Raw genomic sequence first — 15,907 nt, 5'->3', positions numbered from 1 at the left:
TGTAGCTGTTGATGTTGCTGCTGCCACCAGCCACCAGCCGCCAGCCACCAACAGCAACAGCAACAGCAACAGCAACAGCAATAGCAACAGCAGCAGTAGCAACACCCACGACCCCTGGGGTAGCTGGCGCATGTTGATGCCGAGGTAAGCCGAGGTGCCAAATAGGGAATGGGGCCAACAACGACGTTGGCATCCGTTACAGCTGTTTGCGGTAGCCGGCGTTGTTTTGCTTGACAATTCTCGTTTGAGTTTTTGGCCCTCAAATGCATATATCTGTATATATATATATGTATATATAGACAGATGTGTGCATGTGTGTGTTTATATATATATTGTTATCATATTGTGCTGTTTTATTAGGTTTGTTTATTATTCATTTATGTTGGAACTTCTTTTTTGTTTTGAAGTTATGACTGCAATGCCAACAGCAGCAGCAGCAGCAGCAGCAACAGCAACAAACAACGTAATTCTATTATCTGATTAACGTGAAAAACTCGCTTTTGCTTTTTATGTAAAGTAACCAAAATAAAACTAAGCTTTTTGCTTTCCACTGCGCTGCACTGGGCTTGTGCGTGAAACTTAATTTGAAGTGCGCTAAAACGCATGATCACATGATGTTGGCACCCAGGGCTATGCGGCGCGAATCACTGACAACGACACCAGCAACAGCAGCAATAATTGCTGCTGCATTGTATTCTTGTTATACGGGGCCAAGAGTCGAATTATGTGAGAAATGTATTAAAATTTGTTGCGACAGCGAAATGCAAGCATGCCAATTGCAAGCAACACCAACACCAACAGCAGCAGCAGCAGCAGCAGCAACAACAACAGCAGCTATTGCCTCCGCTATCAGAGCCAGCCCTCTGCTTTATGCTTTAGCAGCCAGCGCCCACACCAATGCCAGCAATTGCAGCGGGGCCAAGCAAGCTGCAGCTGCAGCAACTGTTGTTGTTGTTGTTGCTGCTGTTGTTCTTGTTACTGCTGCTGCTGCTGCTGCGGCTGGCTGTGTGGCATCTTTTGCAGAAGTTTTCCCATGAACTGATGGCGCCCTCTTTGCTGAATGGGCGATTGGCCGTGTGACCGCCGCTGACATGTTGCTGATGCCTTCGGCAGCAACAGCAACAGCAACAGCAACAGCAGCAGCAGCAGCAGCAGCAGCTACTAATAAGAACAACAGTAGCCGCATTGTTGGCAGTTGTTAACGTTGTGTGCTGTCAATGATTTTGTGGTTCAAGCAATTCAATTGAAAATGCAATGCAATGCAATGCATTAGGCGATGATGACGTTGATGTGCATGAGGACGAGGACGAGCACGAATGACGATGACTATGACGGAGACGATGTTGCTGACTGAACAATGCGAGTCATGGGTGGGCCATGGATCGGACCAAAGCTATCCGCCGATCACGACCAGGCAGCCCTTCTCAATTGTTGTTACTGCTATTGCTATTGCCGTTGCTATTGCTTTGGCTTGGAGCTGTCGTTGCTGTTGCTGTTGATGCTGCTGTTGTCGTCGTGCATTGCAACGTGAGATGGCAGATAAATCAATGCCGGCCACAGCAGCAATATATGTGGCATTGTTGTTGCTCCACATTCAAAATCATTGAACTAATGAGCGGGCCTGTTAGCGGCAGCCGCAGCAGCCACAGCTGCAACATGTTGCTGCGATGAAGACACACGGCAGCAACAGCAACAACGATTGTGATAAGCACAGCCATAGAAAGTTTAATGACTTTAAGAAAGGCGCAGGGAGAGCGAGAGAGTCAGAGAGAGAGAGAGAGAGAGAGAGAGAGCGAGAGTGTGTCAGAGAGAGTGAGAGCGTGTCAGCTGAGCGATATAGACACAGACAGAGAGGAAGGGAGACCGCAATCGTATGCCAACTTTGTCTAATCGAAATCAAAAACAAAACCACATTTAAACTCGCAAAAACAAAACAAAACAAAAATGGAATCAACGGGCGAACATTGACCTCCATTGAACTGATCGTCAGCTCCGCCCCCGGGGCAGTAGGCGCTGTGGGTGTGACCTGGGCGAGGGGGGCCTGTGTGGGGGGCAGGCTGTATGTCATGCTGTCACATAGATTACAGCAACTGCGCAACCGAGCGTGCTTACACAGCTATAGCTACAGCTCTAGCCGCAGCCATAGCCACAGCTATAGATATAGCTATAGCTACAAAGCTATATAGCAGCACTTCTAGCTGAAGCCAAATAGCCGTGAATATAGGTAGACTAGATTAGTTAAAGTTAGAGCTGATTAGTTAAAGATTTAATAGCCAGCCTTAGATAGAAGGTTAGCTAAAGCTAGGCTGGTGAGCTTTAGGTATTTAGAATTATAGCCAAATATATTTTTAGCTAAATAGAAGCTATAACCGCTACAGCTACGAGCATCAATCTAGCTATATTTTTTGGCTAATCTGTAGCCAAAATAGCTGGAATGTCGGCTATTTAGTTAGCTATATAGCGGCTAGATATTTGATGGGCTACGGCTATATTGTTTTGCTTTAGCCTTATAAATATTTGACAATCTAGCCACTTTGAAGCTGCTGCTGTATAGATTTAGCTATATTGTAGACTGGCTAAAGCTAGTTAATGTTATAGGCACAGCTATATAGTCGCATTTAAAGCTATATTTTTTGTTGATAATGGTTAATGGTTACAGAATTCGACTGGCTCAATCTTTAACCCACTTTGAGCACCACCGGACAACTATTCGGCATTTGACTGTCCCTGACTTGAACTCAAGCTGCGCTGGGGTCGCGGGGTGTAGGGAGGGAGCTGAGCTAAGCGGACTTCTCCTTGTCATTGTCAGTTGCAATTAATTAAGCTTTAATCATGTCTTGGCCATGCAATCACTTTCGGATCTGTTGCAATCGACAGACGCTGAGTTCAAGCCTCAGGCATTCAGGTTTCTGCTGCAGCAGCAGCTGGTTCCATGAATAGCTTACAAATGACTCGCACCACTTAAACCACTCGCAGACGACATTCATATTTCAGTTGGCAATTATGATTGCATTGAAATCCGTTTCATTATTTTTGATTCTGCGCAATATGCGTGGAGCTACCAAGATCAAGTTATCGATTAACTTATCGATTGTTGCACATCATTCAAGGGCAAAAGAGAGACAGAGAGAGAAAGTGTGAGAGAGAGTGAGAGAGTGAGAGAGAGGGAGACAGTGAGAGAGTAAGAGAGCGCGAGAGTGAGGGAGAAAGAGAGAGATAGAGAGAGAGAAAAAAGACACATAAATAGGCACAGAGACATCCAGAGAGACGCAAAGGGATATAAGGAGACACTGATAGATAGCGACAGATTGTAAAGTCGGAGATAGAGAGAAAGAGAGAGGGAGACACACAGAGAAAGAGAGAGAGAATGGAGTGCTGTATCTTTATATTACCTTTGTGCGATTTACTTGACTTCTAGCAGAAGCATCTCTACTTCAACGATCCCAGCTGAGGTCTCGAAAAGCTTTAGCCAAGCTAAAGTATTCCCCTCGGATTCGTGGAGTGCCGCAACTTCTCTGGCTTGATATGGACTTGTTTTATGAACTGCAAGCCAGATTTCAACACACTTTGCCCAGATAACCCTTTGGCGCGGAGGCAGCTGAGAAAAGTTTTCATTGCTCATAAATTTTGACGCACTTTGCAATAATGATATTATAATCATTTATTTTTGCTGTCGCAGCTTTGTTGTTTTCGCTTCTTTTTATTGCCCGAAGAAAACAAGTCCGAAATTTGCGTTTAATTCAAAAGTATTTTATTTATTTTTGCATTAATTTTTTGTTGTATTTCTTTTTTTTTGTTTTCGTCTTTGCATAAGCGCAAATTATGAACAGCAATAAAAAAGTAACGCCGAAGAAGAAGAACAGCCACAACAACAGCAACAATCTGCAGAAATGCCAAAAAAATTAATATGAAGCCGACGAAACTGAAAGATGATTGCAAAAGTCTAAGAGGCAGAAGCTGCGACGTCAGCGTCAGCGGCAACGTTGGCGTTGACGTCGGCGTCGGCGTAGGCGTCGACTGCGGCGACATTGCTTGGCGCTAATTTGATTTTTGTTGCTTTATCGGCGCCGCGGCGACTGCAGCTGTTGCAGTTGTTGTTGTTGCTGCTGTCGTCTGGGGAGTTACATTTTTTGACATTTAAACGTGTTTTTGGCACTTGACGCCGCCCGTTATTGTTGTTGCCTTTTTCACTTTTTTTTTTGTTTTTGTTGCCTTTGCTTTACTGTTGCTGCTGTTTTTTGCCCTCTTCTTTTATTGTTCAATTTTTATTGTCTTTCTTGATTTGCGCTTTGCTGTTTTTATAGCGCTTGGCTGTTTTTTTTTTGGTACAAGTTTTCACCACTGTGGCCCACAGCGCCAACCCTTGCCTAGCGGGCCGAGAGCTTGGGCCTGAGCAACTTGAAAATCTGGTGTCCACTCATAGAAATTTCTCAGCCGCATGCAAATTTTACTTTTATGGCTTGGCATGCTTTTGGCTAGCCATTTGTGACTTACTTACGTTTGTTTTTTTTTTTTTTTTGTTTTTTGATTTGGCTACAGCACGATTAGAGACAACCATTTGATTGCAATTTGGCGCAGTGTACGCTACGCACTGTGGGCCTGGCCCTATGACATGATCCTTGGTAGCGGGCCGACAAATCGAATGTCAAGTTGAAATGGCGGAGACCTGTTTGATTTCAAATCAACGGCAGCCAAAATAAAGATTGAAATAGACACAAAGCATTGCGTGCACGGGGCGTGGCAGTCTTTTTTTGTTTTTATTTTTTTATTTTTTGGTTCTTTCGCTTTGGCTGGCATCGATTCGGGCGAACGCTCATCGAGGCGTAGAATTAAACTGTCAAATTCAACAAATAACTGGATTTGTTACATCGAATGCCGCTGCACGAGGAAATCGAAAGAAAATGAAAAAAAATATATTTCTATGCGCCCGCACATGGGTCAAAATTTGCCAGGAAATGGCAAATGGGAAACGAGCCACAGCTTAAAGCTATTTAGCTTGAGAGCAGCACGCTTCCATAATATTCCAGAGAAGCTCATCCACTGATAAACAGGGGCTATACACATATATATATGTACACTACATCCATGCTTATATACTTCTATATGTCGGCATATAAACAACTTTAATCATCCCTCGATTTGGTTGTTGTGTCAAATTTTATATAAGCTTTGGCTGGAATTGTACTCAAGGTCTTAAAAATGGAGTATATATATATAAATATATTTATATACATATATATAAATGTATATATGTATATCTGATAGGCTCAACACCCACAGCCACGTTTCCTCCCGGCAACAATCGTCGCAAATAGACTCTAAACATTTGCGCATTTACAAATTTGTTTGGGTTTTATGTTACAAGAAGCTTAGCATATATACGAAATTATATGAAAGCTCATTAAAAGTAATATTTAAAAGTTTCAAAGTCGTCTGAGCCAAGCTTTATCTCAGCATATTAAATGGACTTGACATATAAACGGCATAGCTAACGTCTATGAAAGCGCATTTAAGCTTAGCTTAAAGCTCTTTCGAAGCGCTTTCAGTAAGTGTTCCTGCCAAAAAGCACATGAAGTATCTAAGCTTTTGCTAACTTAAGCTTGCATTAAGCAGTTAAAGACCTTAAAACCTTTAATGTAGAAAATTAATTTAAAGTTCATTAATTTCATGTTTCATATGCTGACTCCACTTTTTGGTCCTTTTTGCAGCAGTCCCGCAGCTAAAGGCAGCTTGTGCGTGAGCGAGAGTGCGAGAGAGAGGGACACACATACGCACACGCATCCTGTGCAAGGATTGTCATCCACACTGCAGAGCAAAAAACTGTTGGTGTTGCAGTTGGTATTCCTGTTGTCATTTGACATTTATGTCGCCCGCCTTTGGGGTGAGTGCAGTAATATATGAATATACGGGATAAACATAAATATTGATGTATATTTTTTTGATTTTTCTTAATTTGTTGCTTTCGAGCTGATAAATATGTGAAGGGGTCGGTAGGAGGAGGCCTAGCGGGAGGGAGGGCAATGGTCGGGCTTCCCTTTTTGATTGAAATTTATTTTACTATAACGTTTTTGTTGTGCCTTTTCGTTTTTCGCGCTGCTGTTTTAGTTGATTAAACACAATTGTTTACTCGCTTTTTTCGCTGCTTTTTTTTGCTGAAAATGCATTTTCAGGCAGAGCTTTTCTTTATCACAATTGCCATAAATTACGCGACTGCGCCGAAATGTTCGCTCGCTGTGCATAAATATTGCCAATCGACAGCAGCAACAGTTGCTGTTGGGCACTGGCATAAAAATTACAAAATCCAAATTAATGAACTCTCGGCGCTATTAAATTGGTTCAATAACATTTCAATTGCGTTGACATAATTTTAATTAAAATAAAATCAACTACAACAATCCGAACTGAACAACAAATTATTGGAGACTCACAATGAATTTTAAGTGTCGCGCTTCGCTCCGAGTTGGAGCTCGAGCTCGAGTTCGAGTTCGCTGAGCTGTCGAAATCGAAGCGCTAACGGGGTTATCCAACCAGCGCTCGGCGCAATTTGCATTTAATTGCATTTACCAGGGCTGCATGCCTAATGCCTGCCCAGCCGAACAGCCGAACAGCCGCCCCCACAAACCCAACACCCTACTAATCGTATCCCCCACTTAATGCCAAACATGCCGCCAAGGTGGCCTCCAGTTGCCACTGTCTCACTGCGGCTGCCATTGCGAGAGCCGAATGCCGCGCACCCGGAAGCGATAGCCGCGCAGCCAGATAACTGACCATGTGTCCGACGTACAGTGAATACTCGGAATACAGAATGTGAAATACAGCAAGAATGAATAATAATAAAATAACACACAGCCACAGATCGTTGTTGACGCACTTGCCCCTGCTGCAGCTGCTGGCACTTGCCCCTGAGCGGATGGATGGCACTGCCAGTCAGCAAATCGCTCGGAATCAGCAGAAAACAAAGGCTTGCCCGACTGCGGGTTGCCCTGTGTCATGTCAGGTATATAGAACCATAGCTGTACCTCTTACGCTTGGAATAATTTGATGCAAAGCGCCTAAAGGTCTCGAGGTATAAAACTACTGTTATCGATTTCAGTCACATCTAGCACAATATCGATAACTTCAACTTCCAATTGGAACATATCTAACTATGTGGGTATATTCATTTTCCAACTGGAATAATACCTGCCAAGCAAACAGATCAAGGAGACTTTTCTGTATTTGCTCAGAGAAGTCACTTTGCCTGTCTGCTACAGGGTATCCCTGCGCCTATCAGCAGCTACATTTATATTTACAAGCATGTATGTGGCTCATGCATATGGGAATGCCCATACCATCTGCATATGTGAATAAGTCCAAGTGCGATAATGCAAGCGATACCCAATTCAATACACAGAGCTGCCAGATCTGTCACAGATCTATAATTAGCCAAATGAAATGGAATTGAAATAGAAATCATTAAGGTGACAGACATTCTGAAACGGTTATACAGTGCATTATTATAATGCAGTGAATGCATGAAGTGATGCTGCCACCTGATCAAAAACACACATGGCTGTATGGCAACGCTCCAGCTCGCGAGGCTGTCAGTCGATTAGTAAGATCTATTGGATATTTTGGGAATTTCTTTAAGGGTTTCATAACCAAAAGTGGAGGCATGTATGGCTCAGAAGAGAATAATAATATTATGTAAGCAATCGTGATGGAAATATTGTTGTAATCCGAAAGGATGCAACTGTTTAAAGTTTTGGTTCTATTTATTCTATACTTTTTATGGTAAACAAAACTTTTTATTCTCACAGATATTTTCCTTAAGGCTAGGTAAGTTAGGCGCAGGCGCAGCTTAAGTCTGTGACTTGGCATAAATCAAATAAGCTAAAGTATTGCAGCCAATGTTTCTAAATTTGCTGGCTGCAGTCAAAATCATTTGGAAATGCCTAATTACAGGGTATCTTTGGGCCTAGACTGGCTGGCACTCCAGCAAATTCTTTAAAGTCAGCGTAAATTGCAAAAGAATGAAAGTAAAAAAGAAATAAAAAAAAAAATAGTTTTCGCTGTTCGCTGGGTTTGTGGTGTGGGTCAAGTCGTTTAATGGAATAACAATAATAATTATTTATCAATTAAGCAGCTACATTTAATTCAATTTAATGCGAGTATATTGAAACTCTCGTTTTCTTTTTTGTATATTTGTTTTTGTCAACATTTCTTACTTAATTTATGCGGCAAGAGTTCAATTGCGTTCAAAATGACAATAATTTGCTGCGGTTGTCCGTTGGGTTATTGATACATTTGCCGTTGTTGTTGTACTGTGAATTGTCTCATGAATTTTGCATGCGACAATTTATTTATTGATTTACTTTACAGCGCTGGCAACAACAGCAAAGCTAACTAAACACAAATAGAACGACTGCCGGCCGCCGGCCTGCCTGCCGGCATGCCTTGCCAAAATCTGCCCCATATAGTCAACTAGCCTACACACACACGCACACACACACACACATTTGGATTGTTTGCACATTTCCATTTGCTTCACATGGCAAATGAAAACGTGTCAAAGGTGTTTGCAATTTTGCAGTCAATTGGCATTAATTGAGTGTGAACACAAAAATATTTTGTAAATCGTCATTTCACTGAGTGTGCGTGTGTGTGTGTGTGTGTGTGTGCGGCATGATGTGCTCGCAAAATGCGTCGCGCAATATGCAAATTGATTTACCGAACAATTCATTTGGTAAAATGTGTTGCATAAGCCGCTATGGAAATTCGAGGCCCAAATGCCAGCCGCATTGCCACATTTGTGTTGCAATTGCCAATTTGCACTAAAGCCAAAGTGCAACAGCACTTTGCTGCTTATTGACTTCGCTTGTTTCTAGGCAGCAAAACTAAATAAACAATATGAAAACCACTTTCCCATGGGCCGAATCAAAAAATGTGCAAATCCAATTGACTGTTGCACAGTTTGCCGTAAAAACTTTGCCAATAATTCCATTTTGGCCATCTGACTCCGCTTGCAGCAGACAATTAGATCACTGGTAGAGGCCTTCAAACTCGATTAGATGTCTTTGCCGAGGCAAACGAAATTTGTCTTTTGTCTACGACTCAGCCAGTTCAAACAGCATTTCCAAAATTGACCCAAAAAAAGTCGAATATTGCCTGTAAATATATTTTAAAAATATTTTGGATTCCTTTGAAATGTCTAAGCAGGGCATAAGCCAATTGGCAGAAGGACACATCTTCCAGCTCGCTTGGTCTATGCAGATGTTCATACTGTTCTGAAAAACTATTGCTTTGAACATGTCACATGAGATAGATGTATAGACATATATCTTCTATGACATGTAGTTTTTATTGTACTTAAAGCTTCTTTTAAACTTGGTTGCATCAAGTAAAGGGTTTTTCTTTAGTGCTCAACAACTTTGGCCGGGCTACACTGCTTTATTTGACACTACATTTAATAGTTATTAGTTGCTTTTTGTTGTGTTTAGCTTGACATTTGGTTATTAAGAGGCATATACTAGAGTAATGCTCTAAGTATATCAAAATAATGATGGAATGGGTACGAAAATAAGTATTGTAGCACTTTCAGTTAAGAAGTTCCGCAACACCATTACAACTGTTTGTTTAGTGTTTAGTGTTTATGGACTGGCGAAGTCATTGGTCCATATGTTTTCAAAAGCGATGAAACGATTATAGCAATTGCTGTTCCGGATTGCGCCTTGTACGCGCCAGTCATGGCGGCGATATTACCAAAGTCATATCTGAACATAAATGTCATAAGATTTCGTATTTATAATTTTCCATTTCATTGATTTTAAAAATATATTTTCTTATTTTATTATGATCCAAGCTTGTGTAACTCTGAAAAAATCAATTGATATCGATTCACACTCATTTGGGTATCTATGACCTGAACAATACTTCGCTTAACAACTGTTAAATGTGCTCATCATTCAGGCTTATAATTTATGCCTGAAGCTGAAGAGTCTATTTGAGTAAAAACTCACCTTAACTTGAGGTAGACTAAAGAAGTTCTTTTTAATTAACTTAACTTAAGTTAAGTCTATAATTTTGTAATTGAAATTTGAAACGGAAGGAAAACATTTTGTGTACAGCAACTTGTGGTTCAGGGTATCTGCTAGTCGCTCACTCCCTGCGCCCAAACGTATCAAGTGGCAACTGATCCACTCGAATCGCGATCGCCACTCATGCGTACTTATGCGTATGTGAAGCATCATCCAATCTGTTAATTGTAGTGCGAAACTTTCACATGGCTGGCAAATAGAAATCTGTCAGATACTTCTAGCCGCACGGTCCACGCGGGGGCGTGGCATACAATAAAAATATCAAAATCGACAACGACGAAAGAAAAATACGTTTTTCAATTTGCCAATGCTTCTGTTACTACATGCCGCCCACAGAAGCGATCATAAAATGCACGCACACTTACACTCACACATATACACACACGCATACACACACTCACTCTCTCACACCCACTCTCTCACACCCACTCACAATTCAAATATGGCACAAATGAAGGTTTGGCCTTGAAACCTGCGCTAAATGCGTGAAAAAAATCATAAAAAAACTAACAACAAATAAACAACAACAGCAAAAATACCAGCAGCTAGTGATAAACAATTGTTTTCTCTTTTTTTACATTTATTTAGTTTTTTCTTGTTTGGTTTTTTTTTATTTTTATTTTTATTTTGTTGATTGGCCCGTCACGAATTTGTGTGTTGGCTGTTTGCGTGCCTCGGCTGCCCTTTGCGTTGCGAAAATTGCATGAAAAAAAAGATAATAAAAGCTTAAAGAAACAATTGACAAAGCTGCAAAATTCAATTTCAAACAACAAACAACAAGCAACGTCGACGCGTATTGCATTTGAAATAGAATTTCATAAAAAGCTAAAAATTGAAATTGAAATTTGAATTTGAATTCGAATTCGAACTCGAATTGGATTTAATTTGCGATAGCTCCAAATGCGTTTCATCAATGCAAGCGAACATTATTTTAATTAGCTAATTTCAAACAAATGGGCAGAGGTTGAGGTGGGTAGAGCTGGCTGCCAAACACATGCGAATTGGGTTTTTTCTGCTTTTTTATCTGCTGCCATGCATTTGAGCAGTCTCTTGGTTTGGCCCCAAGGCCCCCGGGAGAGACCCAACTTCAGCCTCTGTTTGTCTTTTGTTTCAGTTTCCCTTTTTGTTTACGCTAAGCTAGTTGTGCGTGTGGCTTGCCTTTCATGATTACCAAACGTATATATGTATATATAGAAACACATGTATATACATTAATAGATCCGTCAACACTCTACTCTTCTACAAGACTTTCTTGACAAAATGCTATTCATATTTCACTATTAAGCAAAGCAACAGCAATAGCCGCTTTATATCATAGTAGTATATTCAGTTAAGAGTTTGGGTATTTCCTCAATTTCGCAGCTGATAATCAGTTCTGTTTCTTCGCTGCCAGAAGCCGTGCTATATTTTAATAATCTGCCCATTCGCCAATTACTTAAGCACAACAATATAAGAAACACTTTGCAGCTGAGCTGAGACACACCTCTTGGCTGTTTCAGCTCGATCAAAGAGACAAAGCCGTAGTAATTACTAGCAATACAGTTTTATTAGGGGTACTCCCTCATTCAGTTCAGTCACAGGCATTCAAGAATTACATTCACGGGGTCTGAGAGAACTTTTGCTGCTGTTTGATGGAACACCTCTTAAGTTTTCAATGCTGTGATATAAAAGTGTCGTAAAGTGCATATAAATAGAATTATACGAGTAGTTTGGGCTGTGACATTGCTGAATTCCAGACATTTATGGCCACATATGTGTGTGTGTGTCTGTGTGTAGATCAGACTTATTTTTAGCTACTTTTCTTAGTTTGGCCTCATGCACGCATACCCAATAAATGACCATTAGTTGGCGCCCAATTTGATGACGCCAAACTTATCACCAAGTTCAAGTCTCTTCCTCTCTCTCACTCTCACTCTCTGTGTCTGTGTCTGTGACCAAAAGTTAATTGATGTGTCTCCAGTCGACCTTATCGATGCTTATCGTTCGCCTGTCTGCTGGCTGCGCACTCGCAGCTCCGTTGCATGCAATTAGACGCTGTCCATTTGTGAGCTAGTCACAATGGCACACACATGCATTCATGATTGTAAAGTTTGTTTCACATGCACTTGCTGTTATTATGATTGTTGTTCTTTTTTTCACTTTTTGTTTGCTTGTGTCTGTCTATCTTTAGAATTTGGTCAGACAATGGCTAGCAGCGCTGGCAGTAGCTGCCACCGTAGCCTCAGCAGTCGCGACTGTCTAACACTTTGATAAACCGCAGACGCCCGTCAGCGGCCACAGGGCCCACCGATTTATGTATGTGCATATATATGTGTATATACATGCTAGCCGTATCTGGCAGATACAGCAACAAGCGCAAATAGAGATACAGATGCAGCTAAATCAAACACGGCCGCAGGGTTGATGGCTATGGCTGTTGCTGTTGCTGCTGTTTGCTGTCAGCTGCTGTTGCTGTTGCTGTTGCTGATCTTGCAATTGTGTAGATCATAACAAACAGCGACTGCAACAAGTTGCGGCGTCTGGCATTGAGAGCGCTAATTGAATTGCAAACAGCTAAGCGCATAGCGCGCTGCCAAGCGAAAGCTGGCTTTGGGCCCTAGCTGCGCTGTCAGAATGTGGCTCACTTTCGTTGGCCCTAGGCCAGCCAAGCCGGGGTAAGGGTATGCTCAAGTGCGGCTTAACACTGACCTATGCTTGCAGCTCACTAGATGTGATACACTTGTTGACGCTGATTAAAGCCAAAGCCAAAGCCGAAGCTTATCAGTCGATAAACAGCCGGAAAAGTCGAATAACTGTTGTTCATGCATCTAGTTTTGGAGTCTTACTATATGTTTCTTATATATGCATAAATATTTATATATATATGTGTGTATGTCGGCCATCTGATAGACCATATAACGATTCCGGCTTCAAGACGTATCTCGTTGTTGTTATCTGCGAAATTACTTGAAGCTTCTGCTTTAGCTCAGCTATCAATTTGGCAATTCAGTTCATAGCCATAGCTAAGATGTAACGTTATGTGATAAGAAAGATCACAAAGAATGAAGATGACAAATCGTAGCTCAATCGCTTTACCTTTTGTTGATTCTCAGCTATTAAAAGTCTCCAAGTTGCTGGCCGCGCTATCTGCTTATCTATTTTAATAATGTTTATTTGTCATTCCAATTGCCGACCTATTTACCTAATGTCGAGATAAAGACAGAGTCGATAGGTCAGGGTTAGAGACGGACAGATAAAGTAAGCAGTCAGGTGAGATGTGGCATTATTAAAAAATGCATATCTCATTGTTGATAGTCTTTCGGTGGGAAACTTATCCTATTAATTATCAATTCATTCGGTATTCACTTGTAGTTTCAAGGACCGACTGCTGATATAACTGCCGGCAGCCTCGCCTAGCTTATCAGGCCAACATATACACATGCAACGCAATCAGACAATACCCTTGGCCAGATCAAGTGCATGGCATGACAAGAAAGAGAGATGAGAGAGTCGCACCAAGGTATCTTTTTGCTTGTTTGCTGCTATCAGTGCGCGCACACATGGCCAAGATACAGATACATTTCTCAGATACTTTTCACCTTGCTGCTGCGATAACAGCTGCGGCAAACAATGCAAGGACGCGGCACGTACGCGCGCATGAGCTGAGCTGAGCTGAGCCGAGCTGAGCTCAGCTGTGCTGAGTAGAGCAGCTCTTATCACTCGCTCTCTCTCTCTCTCTCTCTCTCGCGCGCGCGCTCTGTGTGTGCGTAACTGTAACAATTGTATCTGACGGATTCAGTCGTTGCTGCTGCTAAATGGAGTGGATCAAGGCTGCGATGACTGTGCAGGTAGGTGACAAGTGTCTACCTGGCCACGTTCCACGCTCCACAATCGTGCATGCGTGTGTGTGCTTGTTTGTTTACCTTAGCTCTGGCCTCGGTGTGTGGCAGGATCGTTGCATCAACTGCAACAAGTGGCAACAAATTTGCCGCCAAATGGCAACTGCCTGGCAGCTCAATATGCCATAAATTGTTGCTCTTGTTGCCTGCAACAGCGGGGCAACTGCTGCTGTTGCAGCGGCTTCTTCTTGTTGGCCTGGCCGTTGCGTAAGTTTATCTTTTACTTTGCTTAGAGCTGATCGGTTTGTTCTCTCCGCTCGTACACAAGTCTTATGTCCATCTTACTCTCTTCTGCCGCGCTCACTCTCTCTCTCTCTCGCTCTCCCTCGCTCTCTCTTTCCGTGTCTCTTGCTCTCACTATCTCTCTGTGTAGTTCTTTAAATTTGGTTTTCTTGCTCGTCGTCGTCGTCGTCGTCGTCGTCGTTGCCGTTGCCGCCGTCGTTCTCGACGATTTGTACGTCTATTAGCTGATACGAAAATTTCGTGTACTTCCACTCAGTCTGCATTCAGATCTCCAGCCAAACAACTCGCAGAACGCGCTCTCACAATAAATTTACAATTTAATCAAACATTCTCGAAAATTCAGCATATTTAAAAACAAATCAAATGAAAATATACAATTTAAACGGTTCCCTAGTTCCTAAAGCTGTGCTTGGTCTTTAGTGAAAAGTGTTTGTTTTTTCTTGCTGTTTTTTTTTTGTTTTTTTGGCAATGCCAGTTCCAAGTTTGTAGCTCAAACGCTGAGAGACAAGCGATACAAATACAAATAAAGTTAGCCGAAACCTTGCACTAATTGGATACACTTAACTTTTGCGCGGCCTAACGCCTTGGATTGTCCACATTTATATAAATATATATATACAAATAGATATATATATATCTATATCATCTATATACACAAGTGAGTGAATGTGAAAATCTTTGAAAATTTTCAATTGCGTTTCAGCGGCGCGCAAATAGTTTTCCCACGCTCGTCGAATAATGCGCAAATTGAAAACTTTTTTAGTGGAAAAACACAAAATGGGAAATGGAAAATGGGAAATGGGCAAAAAATGGCAATGTACTGGTAACGTTATAGTAATTAGGAAAAGATACAGACCAGGCCAGCCCAGGCCAGGCCAGCGCTCGCTGGGTGACGAGAGATACATTTCGTTTTTGAAAGGTAAACAAACGCTGTCTTACGAGTGTTTCGTAAATACAACAGCGAGTACAATGGCTGGAGGAGGATGTGTGTGTGTGTGTGTAAGTGTGTGGGGGTTAACAGCAGAAATGCTGGCAGGTTGAGGCAGCTTCAGGTTCTCACGGACAACCTGTTGGCCCAGGGCCTGGACCTGGCCAACAGGCGGGGCGCAGTGCATAAAGTGTTGGCGAGCAATTGCGCTGCCAGCCATGAGCATGAGCATGGGCATGGATGTGGGTGTGGGTGTGGGCGTTAGTTGTGGGCGGTGGGCTGGTGGGCTGGTGGGCTGGTGGGCTGCCGGGTCAGCTACAGCCATGACCTCTGCACGGCTTGTGTATACATTATTTTGGATGGAATGAAGTGAATGAAGTGAGGCAGAAATGAAAATGAAAAGCACATTCAAAACAATCAACAGCCGCAAACAGCAACATTTGTTGATGCTCAACATTTAAATCCTTACGAATTTCGAAGCGTGTGTGTGTGTGAGTGTGTGGAAAGCAGAACTCCAAACAGCGAAACAGAAACAATTATATTATATTATGAGTCAAGCGACTGCCAAAAGTTGCGCTACCCTCGCCGCCGGGCATGCTGCCACCCAGGGGCAGCCAGTTGCGCTAGGACTTAAAATACTTGGCGATCTTAAGCCACATTTACATATTGTCTTTGGGCATGCGCTTCATATATCAGGCTGAGCTGCAGCTCTAAGCGCAACTTATGCTAATGGGGCATGCCACATGTAGAGCGGAACAGCTTATGGCTTAAATCAAATACAA

At 42.2% G+C, this 15,907-nt stretch overlaps 2 protein-coding genes across 2 annotated transcripts in view; one reads left to right on the top strand and one right to left on the bottom strand.

Moving 5' to 3' along the window:
- The window catches only part of LOC111598440 (chaoptin), a 104,819-nt gene that overhangs the window by 35,927 nt on the left and 52,985 nt on the right, over positions 1 to 15,907 (bottom strand). The gene's annotated exons all lie outside the window — the stretch shown is intronic.
- LOC111598429 (protein folded gastrulation) overlaps positions 1 to 15,907 on the top strand; it is a 30,309-nt gene that overhangs the window by 4,915 nt on the left and 9,487 nt on the right. Inside the window, exon 2 of the mRNA XM_030223464.1 lies at positions 5,709 to 5,881. The gene's annotated coding sequence lies outside the window, so the exon portion shown is untranslated. The remainder of the gene's footprint in view (positions 1 to 5,708; positions 5,882 to 15,907) is intronic.

This window comes from Drosophila hydei, unplaced genomic scaffold (genome assembly GCF_003285905.1).
Source record: "Drosophila hydei strain 15085-1641.00,03,60 unplaced genomic scaffold, DhydRS2 tig00000211-arrow-pilon, whole genome shotgun sequence".
In the NCBI taxonomy this organism is placed as follows: domain Eukaryota; kingdom Metazoa; phylum Arthropoda; class Insecta; order Diptera; family Drosophilidae; genus Drosophila; species Drosophila hydei.
Note: the sequence above shows the minus strand (reverse complement) of the source record. Positions and strands in the feature narration are given on the sequence as shown.